At 37.8% G+C, this 11432-nt stretch overlaps 2 long non-coding RNA genes across 2 annotated transcripts; one reads left to right on the top strand and one right to left on the bottom strand.

The window, feature by feature from the left end:
- Nucleotides 1–450: 450 nt before the first annotated feature.
- Nucleotides 451–3340, bottom strand: LOC109073148. The gene is made up of 2 exons (XR_002014816.2): nucleotides 2722–3340; nucleotides 451–1812 (listed from the first exon to the last, which is right to left on the bottom strand). It is a non-coding gene; the product is annotated as an uncharacterized LOC109073148 (long non-coding RNA).
- Nucleotides 2651–10105, top strand: LOC109073147. Its single transcript, XR_002014815.2, has 3 exons — nucleotides 2651–2705; nucleotides 6869–7012; nucleotides 7389–10105. It is a non-coding gene; the product is annotated as an uncharacterized LOC109073147 (long non-coding RNA).
- Nucleotides 10106–11432: the final 1327 nt, after the last annotated feature.

The following is an 11432-nucleotide window of genomic DNA, read 5'->3' on the forward strand; positions in this document are numbered from 1 at the left end:
CTGTACGACACAACTGTACAGGATGATATAAATGCTGTCGCAACAGTATCCAGCTTCTCAGAGAAATCCAAATGAGAGAAAACTAAAACCAAAGCCTCTTGTTCTTTTGTTCAATCAAAAGTAGGACAACAATAGCCGGTCCATTGTTGTGAAAGGCTTTGTTGACTCTCCTTGTGAAGTTAAAGGACACCCAGAAGGGAGGGTTTGCCACAAAACATTAAGGATATGAATGATTTATTGTGAAATATACTACATTTTCTTTTCAGGTTGTTGCTGATTACTCATTAGAAGCAGGTTCGGAGACAAAGGAAAATGACTTATGGATAAAGATTCTATAGTTAGTCTGTTGACAGAAACTTATTGTTAAATAGAAGTGAGTAACGTAAGGACGTGGAATTAATTGTTGCTCAGAGTCTTTTAAGTGTTTCCTATTTATATTCATTTTTTTTCCAGGAGGTTCTAATCAATTATCACATGTGATTTTTTTCTAGTATTAACACAGTAGCCAGTATTTCTTCAAAGGTAACATTAACTTGTTAAAGGATAATTAAAGAGCATCTTTTCCATGTTCTGCAGCAGGACGGTCACAGTGACAGTCAGTGTTTTCTTCAGGGTTGTGTGATTTGAAGGTGTTGGGATAATTTGATATCGTTCTCACACCTCAGGTGTTGATGGAAACACGACCCGCTGTCCATCTGGGCCGTCTTGTTCTGCTTGTCGCACAAGTTGTCTGATTTCTTGACAGTGCTAATGAATTAATAATAGGAGTCGTAATTTGCATTTCCATGGTGGCAGGAACTTGGGAACAGTGGTTAATGTGAGGTAGTACTGCCATGAGTTTACATGAGAGATATTTCAGCAAGATTACTGAACTCTACTGCTCGAGTTTTTATTGCATATCAAAACAAACACCACGTCTGCTATGTCGCGAAACAAGTCCTTCCGCTTATGATTTTCAGGACTTTTCCAGTGGTTACCTTCCTCTCCCTTATTCTCCGTTTACTGTGATTGTGAAAGACTTGAGTATTTAATGGCTCAAATATCCAGATACACAATAGCAGGGTGTGTCTCTTGTATTTGTCTGGCGGGTTTCTCTGGGTTTGTAATCATAACCTTAGGTGAAAAGCGATGGTGTTGCAGTGTTTGATAAGAGTACATGTATAATTCACAGCTAACTGTGTTTCTAGTAAACACACCGAAAAGGTCGTCAGTCCATTCCTGTCATTGGAGAGCTGCAAGATGGAAAAAGGGTGAGACGCTTCCAGGTGAACAGGTTTTCTGAAACGCTCAGGGTCTGAGCCTAAAATACTTTGATCCCAATAAAAGTTTGCAGAGGAGTATTTGTAATGCTTGTTTTAACATAGAGTTCAAATAGTGGTTCATACACAACTGCATATGCCTGCCAGGGCTGTATGACTAATAACAAACAAGTGATTTTACATAATTATAAAGCTGGAATAAAGGGGTTATATAAAACAATGCAGACATTTCAGAAGAATCAAATCAAATAAGATTTATTAAAAATAATGAGAAGCTTCCATATCGTGTAAAATAACAAAAACAAGTAACTGGCCAAATCATTTTATGAAAACTCTTTATCTGATAAAGATGAGAAACAAACAAAAAAATCTGAAATTAAACTTTCAGTACAAGAAAAAAGTATACATTTATTAATCATGTGTAAAGTGCTCATTAAAAATCCCTGAATAATGACTTCATTTCTCAGTCAGTCCAGATATGAAGGTTTGGTTAAAACATTCCGGTCTTACTGCTGCTTTTCCTCAGACTCTGACGAACAGAAGTAAAATGCACCTGAGAAGAGAGAAGAACAGCATCAAGTTTCACCAGTGTACAATATCCTCAAGACATTGAATCCATACAACAAATACTCATGGAATACACATTGTTAAGGTATAGTTTGGAAATATAATCATAACAGTGCTTTTCAGTACTGCTCAAAACAAAAGTATCAGGTCCACAACAGCCACGATAGTTTACATTAATTTTTTCTTAAAACAGTAGGCCCACAAGAATCTGTATTCATAGGACTGATAGCTACAATGAGCTTGAACTTGTAAAGTTAAGTAATCAACACCAATCTGCAATATGACCCTGAAGCAAATACTATGAAGTTATATAGGCCATTCCTGTTATGTTTTGTAATGCCCTGTCCCTCTTTCTCTTTTTGGTTGATTAAATTTTATACATCTATCAAATGATGAGAATATACTAGATAGCTACACAGTATTCATAAAGATCCATCAGATCGATAGATGTGCAATCAGTGGACAGATATAAAAAACTATGTTTAATAAACAATGTCTGCAACATGAAGAACTAATTAACATTTTTCAGATTCTTCATAACATCATTTTTGGTGGTTTGTCTCACTGCAAAACACTACATCCAGTTAGATAAAATTCCTAGAATTTCAAAAGATGGTTAAAAATATCGAAATGAGCTGTTGACACTTTAATATAGGCCTAGGCTAACACTCAATCTCTACTGAAGTGATTAATTTCCATCCTGTTTATTTTCTTGCCCCCGTTTAGGCTAAATCAACTTTTAATAACTCAAGGCCAGTGCATATTTATTAAAGTCGGCTATAGATTTTCGTAATATAAAGATATTTCCATATCCTACAGCACAGGAAAGGTTTTAAAAGTGAAATTGCTCAAGAAGAATGTCAGATATAAGGTTAGCAGGTAAGTGTCAACGTACCGGTCGCTGTTCAGAGAAATCTCTCCGCTTTGCCGCTGCTCTGCAGGAACATCCCGGAGTTCTTCAGGATCTCCAGCTCCACGGTCTTCTCGTTCGGTGGCGCATCGGAGCCTCGGTCGTAAGCTTCGTTCACGCATCCCGCCGGTCCCGAGTTTTCCCACGTTATCCGCCTCGGAGCGTGATGTGTCACATCCCCGTTCATCGACTTCTTAACGTTATCCATGCACTTCTCACTGTGCATCCCCTTTTTGGACAGTCGCTCCGAGAGCTTCCGTGCCCAGTGCGCAAAGTTATCAAAAGTCCTCTTCTCTACATCCTCAGAGGAAACTCTAATATTCCCAGTGTACCACATGATCCACCAGAAGAGACTGAGAAAAACTATTAAAGAGCCAGTATAGATTAAGAAGTCTCCGTAAAATATGCCGTCCAATCGCAGATTGGCAAAAATACCGAGCAAAACCAAAGCAAACCCGATTATATCAAATGTAATCCCGAGGACAAATAACGCGGCGCAGCCCCCAATACACTTTGGAGCCATTGTACGGGACTAAACGGACTCGTACTTCTCCTCTGGCATTTACTTTTCTTTACACCTGTGAAATACACCTGTTCGGAGCACCGCCCTGTAGGCTATGTGACGTCACCAGAACGAACCTCAAAACGCGTGTAAAAGTTGTTTTGAGAAAACTAAACGTTCCAAATGAACGCTTTACAAATGTGTAGCGACAGAAAGTGTTTATATCGTAAAGTCATGGGTTGCATTACCATTAGATGAGTGCAAGCAAAAATAAATAATAATAATAAAAAAAATTGTTAAACAATTGTAACCTAATTTTTGTCTGGAAATGATTTTTATCCACTTTGCAAAATTGCGACAGTTATTATTCTCAACACTCCTTACCATTGAAAACACCAATATGCGTGAGGAAAGATGAATGATTTAGAAGACAAGCGATGTGTGAAGAAAAAGATGAAAAATTAAGGTAGCTACATTTCAAGTGTCGTTCTAGCTGTATATGTTAAGATTGTAAAAATATGATTCGCAAGTGTTTACGATATAAACAATCTAGCTATGTATGAAATATTGAAAGAAACTACTAGGTAATTTTATTCTAAAAAAAATAAATAAATAAATAAAGCTGTTACTAATACGGTTTGACCGGCAGATGGCGCTAATGATCTTCGCAAACTGCGAGCATCTGCAGACATGCGTTTTGTAAGAATCAAATAATAAAAAAAGGCACCACAAAGGCAGCAAAAACATTCATTTATACCTCCGTTTCTAATATATGAGCACATTATAACAGCCTTTTTTTTGTATAAAATAATCAATGTGAGAAGTAAAAGCATGTCTCAGTAATGTTTCCTAGATTCCCACCACACTGTGGAGATATTCCTCCAGAAACCAGCAGCTGGCATCCAGAGTGATGATGCCAGAGGATACAATATTTTGACTAGGGACAAGCATAATAAGGTGTTAGAAATAATTAAGTCCTGGGGGACAAAAGCTAGTAAAAAGCTTGTTTTTTCCCCCCCGAACTGTTCATAGAAGACGTTCAAGAATTGAGTGGAACGTTAGGGTGAAAGAAAACGTCACAGTCTTTTCCTGACAGCAATATCATTGCAACAATACATGCAAATGTTGATGTGCGAGTGACAGTATGTAGACGAGCTCTGTCACTGATCATACAGTAAATACAGCAGTAAAACTGTCCCTTGAAGTCTTCACCAGTCGTGTGAAGATGTTGTCCTGCCATTTCTTTACCTGAATTCAACCTCAACTTGCTGTTGTGTGCTGCAGTTTTTGAACTAAGTGAAGCTAAACTCTCTGGTTTTGTCACAGACTGCATTGCAGGGTCAGAGTGGCCATTTTGTTGGAAGCTGTGAAATTCACAACAGCTATATATTATGTTGTGTATCGAGCTAATCATTTATTTGAAGGACAGTAAATCATTCATTACTCAGAGGAAAAGATTGTGGCAATGTGCTTTTAATAGTCTGAATCTGCAGCCTGTGGAGATGTTTAAATTAATCATTCTTTATAAATATATATATATATATTAAAAAAAAGTTTTTCCAGTAATCCCGATAGCTTGCAGCAGTAATGTTTCTGTTTCGCCGAATCGATACATGACACTAAAACATCTTGTAACATCTAAAATTGTTGTACATTCTTTGGTTTATAATTATTTTTTTTTTTGATTTTAGATTTTATACTTTCTATAAGTAACTTTGCAACTACATGTCTACTAACTCTCAGAGTAGACTGCTAGGTTAGGTTTAGGGTTAGTAGAATAAGTTGACATATACTTGCAAAGTTTCTCGGTATGTTGAATGTTGTGGACCCATCAAAATAAAGGGTTAGAAGATATTAAGCATTAGACAGTCTACTAATACTCTAATGACTGCTAGTTGACATGAAGATACTTAATGTTAGCAGAATGTCTAAAGTGGACTATCAAAATGAAGTGTTACCCATTCTTCTGTTTTGTGAGCCCCCCACACACTCATCACCGTCAGTCTCCGATTCGCCGCCGTGGCCTTTCGCCCTCAAATCACTAATGAACGTTTTTACAAGATCTCCATGGGTCCTAAAGCCTATTGGAAATGATGTCAAATATTTATTTTTCCTAGAAGAGTTTTTGCGAAGAACAGATCTGCGCTGCATAATTCAGCGTCAGAAGATGAATGAAGACATAGACATCACACGGGGATCGCTCAGAGCTTGATCTCATTACAGGAGAGATTCTCAGCAAAAGAACCAGAGCCGGGCACCAGATGTAACAAGACAAATGCTTTCTAATCAGGCCTCAGAATGGACCTCCGTTTACAGCAGGTGGTCCAAAACTTCACATTTCAAAATGTCAGATCTCAGCACTTAGAGCTGGGGATCTTTCCAGAGCGTCTGCCTCTCTCCTAAGTCTTGATTTCCCAAAGGATCTGTAGTCCTGACACGCTTGAGCTTCCCCGAGCATTTAAGCAGACATGCCTGTTCTGCTATCAAAGGCATTGTTGCTCCCCGTTTTGCTTTCTTTACGCCTCTTACCTGCAACTTTCTCAAATCTGGGGATGTTTTATGTAAGAAATGACAGCCTGTGAAAGTAATTTGAGGAATCAGATGGTCCCCGGGACAAGAACTGCATTGCGTAGGCTACCAGTGAGTCTGCGGGCCTCATATCAAGGATAGTCAAGCTGCAAGGCTGTAATTTCTGGATCAGACTGTTGACGCTGCGGGCGAAGTGTGGGAGAGCTGTTGTTTTTGTGACTTCCTCGGGGTCAAAGTGCACTGGTTCATTACATCAGTCCAAGGTTGTTTATCTATGGATGGCCACGCGGCTCTAAGCTCTCATATTCGCTAATCACAGCTGAGTGTTTACATTCGCGATCATCGCCTCCCTGTGAGCGTTCAATATCAGCCGTGCCACAACCGCAGTGCAATAATTCAGAAAAAAAGGAGTGGGAAGGAGGCTAATTTGTTTTTTTATTATCCGTCTCAATGATGGCTTACTGGGTAGGATTTGTGTGGTTGTTGAAGAAATCCTTCGAATAATAACTAGAGTGTATGCGTGTGTCCTTTTACTGTATGTATGGATGCGTGCCAACAAAGCCATGCATCTCATCTGACAGCGGCGTGATAAACGTCACTTCTTCTTGTGTTTTAATCAAGCTGAAACACAATGCGCCGTCATGCTGTGACATGCACGTATCCGTGTGCATGTTTTCATTGGCGGGTCTCAGTTCGATGGGTTTGAATGTTTTGATCGAGGCTGTATAGTTGTGTTTGGTAGAATGATGGATCTTGACTGAATGCGTGTGTATCGAGTGCAGCTCTGTCCTGTTCAACCCACACACAAAAGTTGATCCCCACGCGTTTGATTTAGCAAAGATAATCACAAGGCCTGCAGCTCGTGGAGAGAAAGAGAGATCAGTCTTATCTCGCCCAACAGATCCTCACACAGCAGGTTTATCTAAACCCGCAGTTGATTCATCCATCTGTGATGATTATGATTTTGTCATCATTCGTGGCTATTCTTTTTTAAGCTCTGGGGATATTTGTGAATTGAAGCCCACATGAGGCGCTTGGCTGCATTACATGATTAAACCCCATTGGTACGACAAAGCTAATGTATCTTCTGCCTGCTGACAGGTATCCTGAATTGTGTTCCCAACTGAAACTGATGGAGTAAGACTTAAACCACTGCATTCATCAGGAGCCAACTTCAATTTACAACCTGTTAAAAGAAGAAAAGAGTGATCTTTATCTAGAGGACTAACAGACAATAAGCTTCAGGTAAATCACAACCATAAATATAATTGCTGATTACCTGCAGAATGTATTCTCACATGTGATTGGACAGAAATCTGCGTATTGCAGGATGAATACATTAGCACAGAGGTTGTTAGCTGTCTTCCAGCTAATGTTTTGTCAGGCACTTGACGCTGCATGGTTTCTCGTGAGACATTGGCTATTGAAATGGCCTTACAATCTTTATTATAATCTTTATCATCTAAAAACATCTTTCCTCGGAGAAAAACAAGTCAAGTGCCTTCGTTTAAGGATTCCAATTTTCAGAAGTGAATTTCTCATCCGATGTTTTGTCTTGAGTATTGCAGACACATTCTTTTGCATCATCTTTTATTTTTTTTTGTTGTGTTTCTCCTTGCAGATCGTACATTAGGAAAATAATACACGTTTCGGGGGTAGTCATGAAATTGTTTATGTCTTCTTGTCATGTGCTGGGAATAAATAACATGAGCATTTTGATGTTACAGTTTATGATTTACAGTTACATTTTCTATTCTTGCTCTGACTTTGATCTTTTCATCTAGGTTAGGATGTAAAATCTCTGGTTAGGGATGCATGAAATATTACTATATGTTATCGGATGATAGTAGAGGTTCAAGTTCAAATTACAGGTAATGGACTCAATTGGATATTCAATCTTTCATGCTTATTTCCATAATTTTTAAATTTAGGTTACCCTTTCATCATATAAAACTTACTAAAAGTTGACCTTAAAAAACACTAATAATTTTGTGTAATAGAATAGAGAACACATATTCACAATCAACTAAGAGTTTTCCCTGCACAAACTCCTAATTTGCTGCTTATTAATAGTTAGTTAAGGTAGTTGTTAAGTTTAAGTATAGGGTAGGATTAAGAGATCTAAAATACGGTCATGCAGAATAAGGCATTGATATGTACTAATACACAGCCAAAATGCTAGTAATATGCATGCTAAAAAGCAACTAGTTAAAAGTGAGAATTGATCGTTAAAATAGTGTTACTTTTTTTCTTTTTTCTTTTTTTGACACCAGACATTAATATGTTGTGATTGCAATTTTTTTATTTATTTATTTACTTTTAGACAAAGTATAGAATTTTAAGATTTTAATTTTAAGATGTTCGTCTGTTATCCACCATCAGGTTATTGGTATCAGCCAGAATGTTAATATTTATAAGGCAGTATAAGAAGGAAGATACGGACCACTTAATGTAAACCACTTAACGCATGATTTGAGTTATAGAAGCAATATCCAAAGCATTGTTGTCAGATTTTATTGCTGACTTGAAGACATGTGGTATTGGAATGCAGTCCAATGTCTTGGCCCAATTCAGATAGTTGCAATAGATAGAGCTACTCGCATAATGAAAATAGTAAATTGCTGCACAATAAGATGGCTGCCGAGCACACTGACTTGCCTTAAAGGGACTTTGAGTTTATTCCTGTGCTTCTTCTGAAGTATCGGAGTCTGTTTTTTTAATCAGGTAGATTTGCCTTTGGAGACAGCCTGCCATAGATAAGGCTGGAATTTATGAGATTCTTCGCATTCTGAAAACAAACAATCATATTTTGCCTTGAATGCGGTGTAGATGATAATTTAATTGGACTGAAGTGTGCAATTTGACACTTCACCGCCGCGGCTTTCATTTGAAAACATCAGTATGATAAGCTAGTGCTTCATTGATCTGTTCTGAGTTGTTTTAGCCGTTGTCTGTTTAATGAGTCTGCAAAGCTAAGCTCTTTTCATTTATTTGGGGACTAAGGGATCTGAGCATGAATAATCACTTCATAAGTATGATAGTAACAAAAGGCGTTTGTTATATATGTGTATTCATATCTGCACATACTCTAGTTTACCCAAGGATCAAGTTGTTTTGAATTAGCTTTGAAGCACAAATCACCCAATGCAATTACGATCCTCACCACGCCTCAGTGAGGTATATCTGCGCCTGTATCTGTGCGTCAAGGACGTGTGACAAAACCCCCATCAGGAGCAGGGCGAAGGTCTGGCATAATGTGATTTCAGGCAGCATTTATGAGAGACCTACCTGTCAGATACTCACCCGAGTCTGACATAAACAGGGTTCACGTCTGAAGACGAGCCTTCTTTGTTTAGCAACGCCACCTGGAGATGTCTAATTGTAAAATAAACCCACTGACAGCTCAGAAGACGGACCATCTATCACATTTGTCCTTTGACTGTGGGATTTGGCAGGTTCGGTGGATGAGAGCAATTTGTAGTGCTTCCCGCAGCCCGCTGGGCCATGCCAAGACCGATTGGTGGACTTGGCCTCGTTCACAAAGCGTACAGCTTTTTAGGAGCTCCTCTGGCACTCAGTGAATGGATACTGGCATAATCGTTTGAAGGACGACATTCCTGCTCCATTTTTGTGGTGCATTACTGGCTGTAATATCAATAACTGTATCCCACCTGTTCTCAAGGGAATAAAAATTACTGTGCATATGTTTTTACAAAACCAGCGTAGCATTGCTTCAGTTTCCTGGTGAGATGCGCTGAAAGTGTGATTTTTATTTCTACTGAATCCTAGGGAGCATACAAACTCAACAGAATGTGCCTTCAGTGAAGTGTGAATGGCTTAAAATTGCTATGGACACTTCTGATGTTAAATGTTGTATTTAAAATTGAATTTCAATTAATAAATGAATCCAAGTAGGTTTAAAGGTTACATCCACTTAAAAGTTGCTTCGAATTCAGACTGTGCGCACAAAAACAAAAGGAATTTCTTGCGGTTTTCAGCAGCTCTGAGTACAAACATACACTTACACAATAAAGTAATATATATCTAGATGGAGTAAGTGGAAGGTTTGTGTGCAGGTATGCAAATTCTATGAATAGATGAATAGAAATATGTATTTACATTAGTATCTACTTATTAAGGCCCAGGTGGCATAAAAACTATATAAAGATTGAACTAGAACATTATTTGGAAATAAATTCAGCTTTTCAAAATGATTAAAGTCTCATATGTATTGGAAAAAAGGATGTGCTTCTACCACACAAACACTATCATACCTTTGCACATAGAAATATACACAATTAAACTAGTAAAGTATCTAAAACATTTACTGTATGAATAACTACAGATAAATATAAATGCTTATGAATAATTTTAGATTAATAGAAAATTGAATTTATGGAATGAATAGTTTGTTTCTTTCATCGAGTTAATTCTATCATTATTTAATTATTTCTTAATTTTATTGTTATTTTTTTTGTTATTTGATTGTTTATTATGTTACTTATTTTTATCATCATTTAATTTTGTTTTTGTTTTTGAGGAGTGGTCAGATTTAGGGTCATGCTGGGATTCTATACTGTAAAATATCTATATATCAATAAAATATTAATGGAAATGAGATCAGGCTGATACAGTATTCACCTGGGAATGGCAGCGATGTGTGAAGGACTAGAGGAACATATTTTGGGTTCAATCTATATATGCTTGTCTTTAAATTAGCTACCACTTATAAACTTGTATTCTTGTTTTTTTTTTTTTTTATGACAGTGCAACATTGTTTGTGAGCGTCATGTCTTAGTACGGCCTGTTGGCTGTGGATTACATGAATCATAAATCAGCAAATACAGCAATCAATGAAGCTGAACAACAACAAGCCAAATTTCACCTCCAACACTGACATGCGGCTCCAGCTTGGCAAGAAAAGGTTAGAGCAATTAACTGAGTCATTGTCATCTCAGGACCCGTAATTATCAGCTCACATTTTCCTGATCCACGCCATCCACCTTGCAGTGTGGGGCAAACACGCATTATAACCACTGTCTTGGTTTAGAGCCAACAAAACGGATGACTTAAATTATTAAGACATAGCAGAACACAATAATTTAATGTTTCCAGTGTCTGCGCTGCAGCATGTGTATAATATATAAAGCTCTGCCACAGACATTGGCAGGCAGACTCGATTGCGAGCAGCTTTGCTTGCTGGTCAGGTTTCAGAAAATTCCTCCAGCATGTACCTTAGTTATCCAGCCCACCCCAGCATGGCCTTCATGAAAGGGCATCGTAAGACAGGAATATTGATAGGCCTGTACCATGTTCGGAGACCGAGTCTGAAGGGCCCAACAGGATTGAGGGCTGTGCTGTGTTATAAAAGCCATGTTATTTCCACTTTCTCCAGCCTCTGGGTCCATGCAGCAGACTCTCTCTTGATTTAAAAAAAAAATGGAGGAAGAAAATATTTTGTTATTTGTTTTTAATGGCTAACTCGTGCCATCATTCATGAAATGCATGTATTTAATGTATGTATCTTCATTTTATTTTAAATTGTTAGTTTGCCTGATGACTATTAAAGGGATAGTTTTTACTATAATTATTGTTATGTCATTATTTGTTTTTTTTTTTTTTGTTCATTTCCAAATGTTTTTCAAAAATGTCACAGGTTTGGGTG

This window comes from Cyprinus carpio, chromosome B12 (genome assembly GCF_018340385.1).
Source record: "Cyprinus carpio isolate SPL01 chromosome B12, ASM1834038v1, whole genome shotgun sequence".
Classification (NCBI taxonomy): domain Eukaryota; kingdom Metazoa; phylum Chordata; class Actinopteri; order Cypriniformes; family Cyprinidae; genus Cyprinus; species Cyprinus carpio.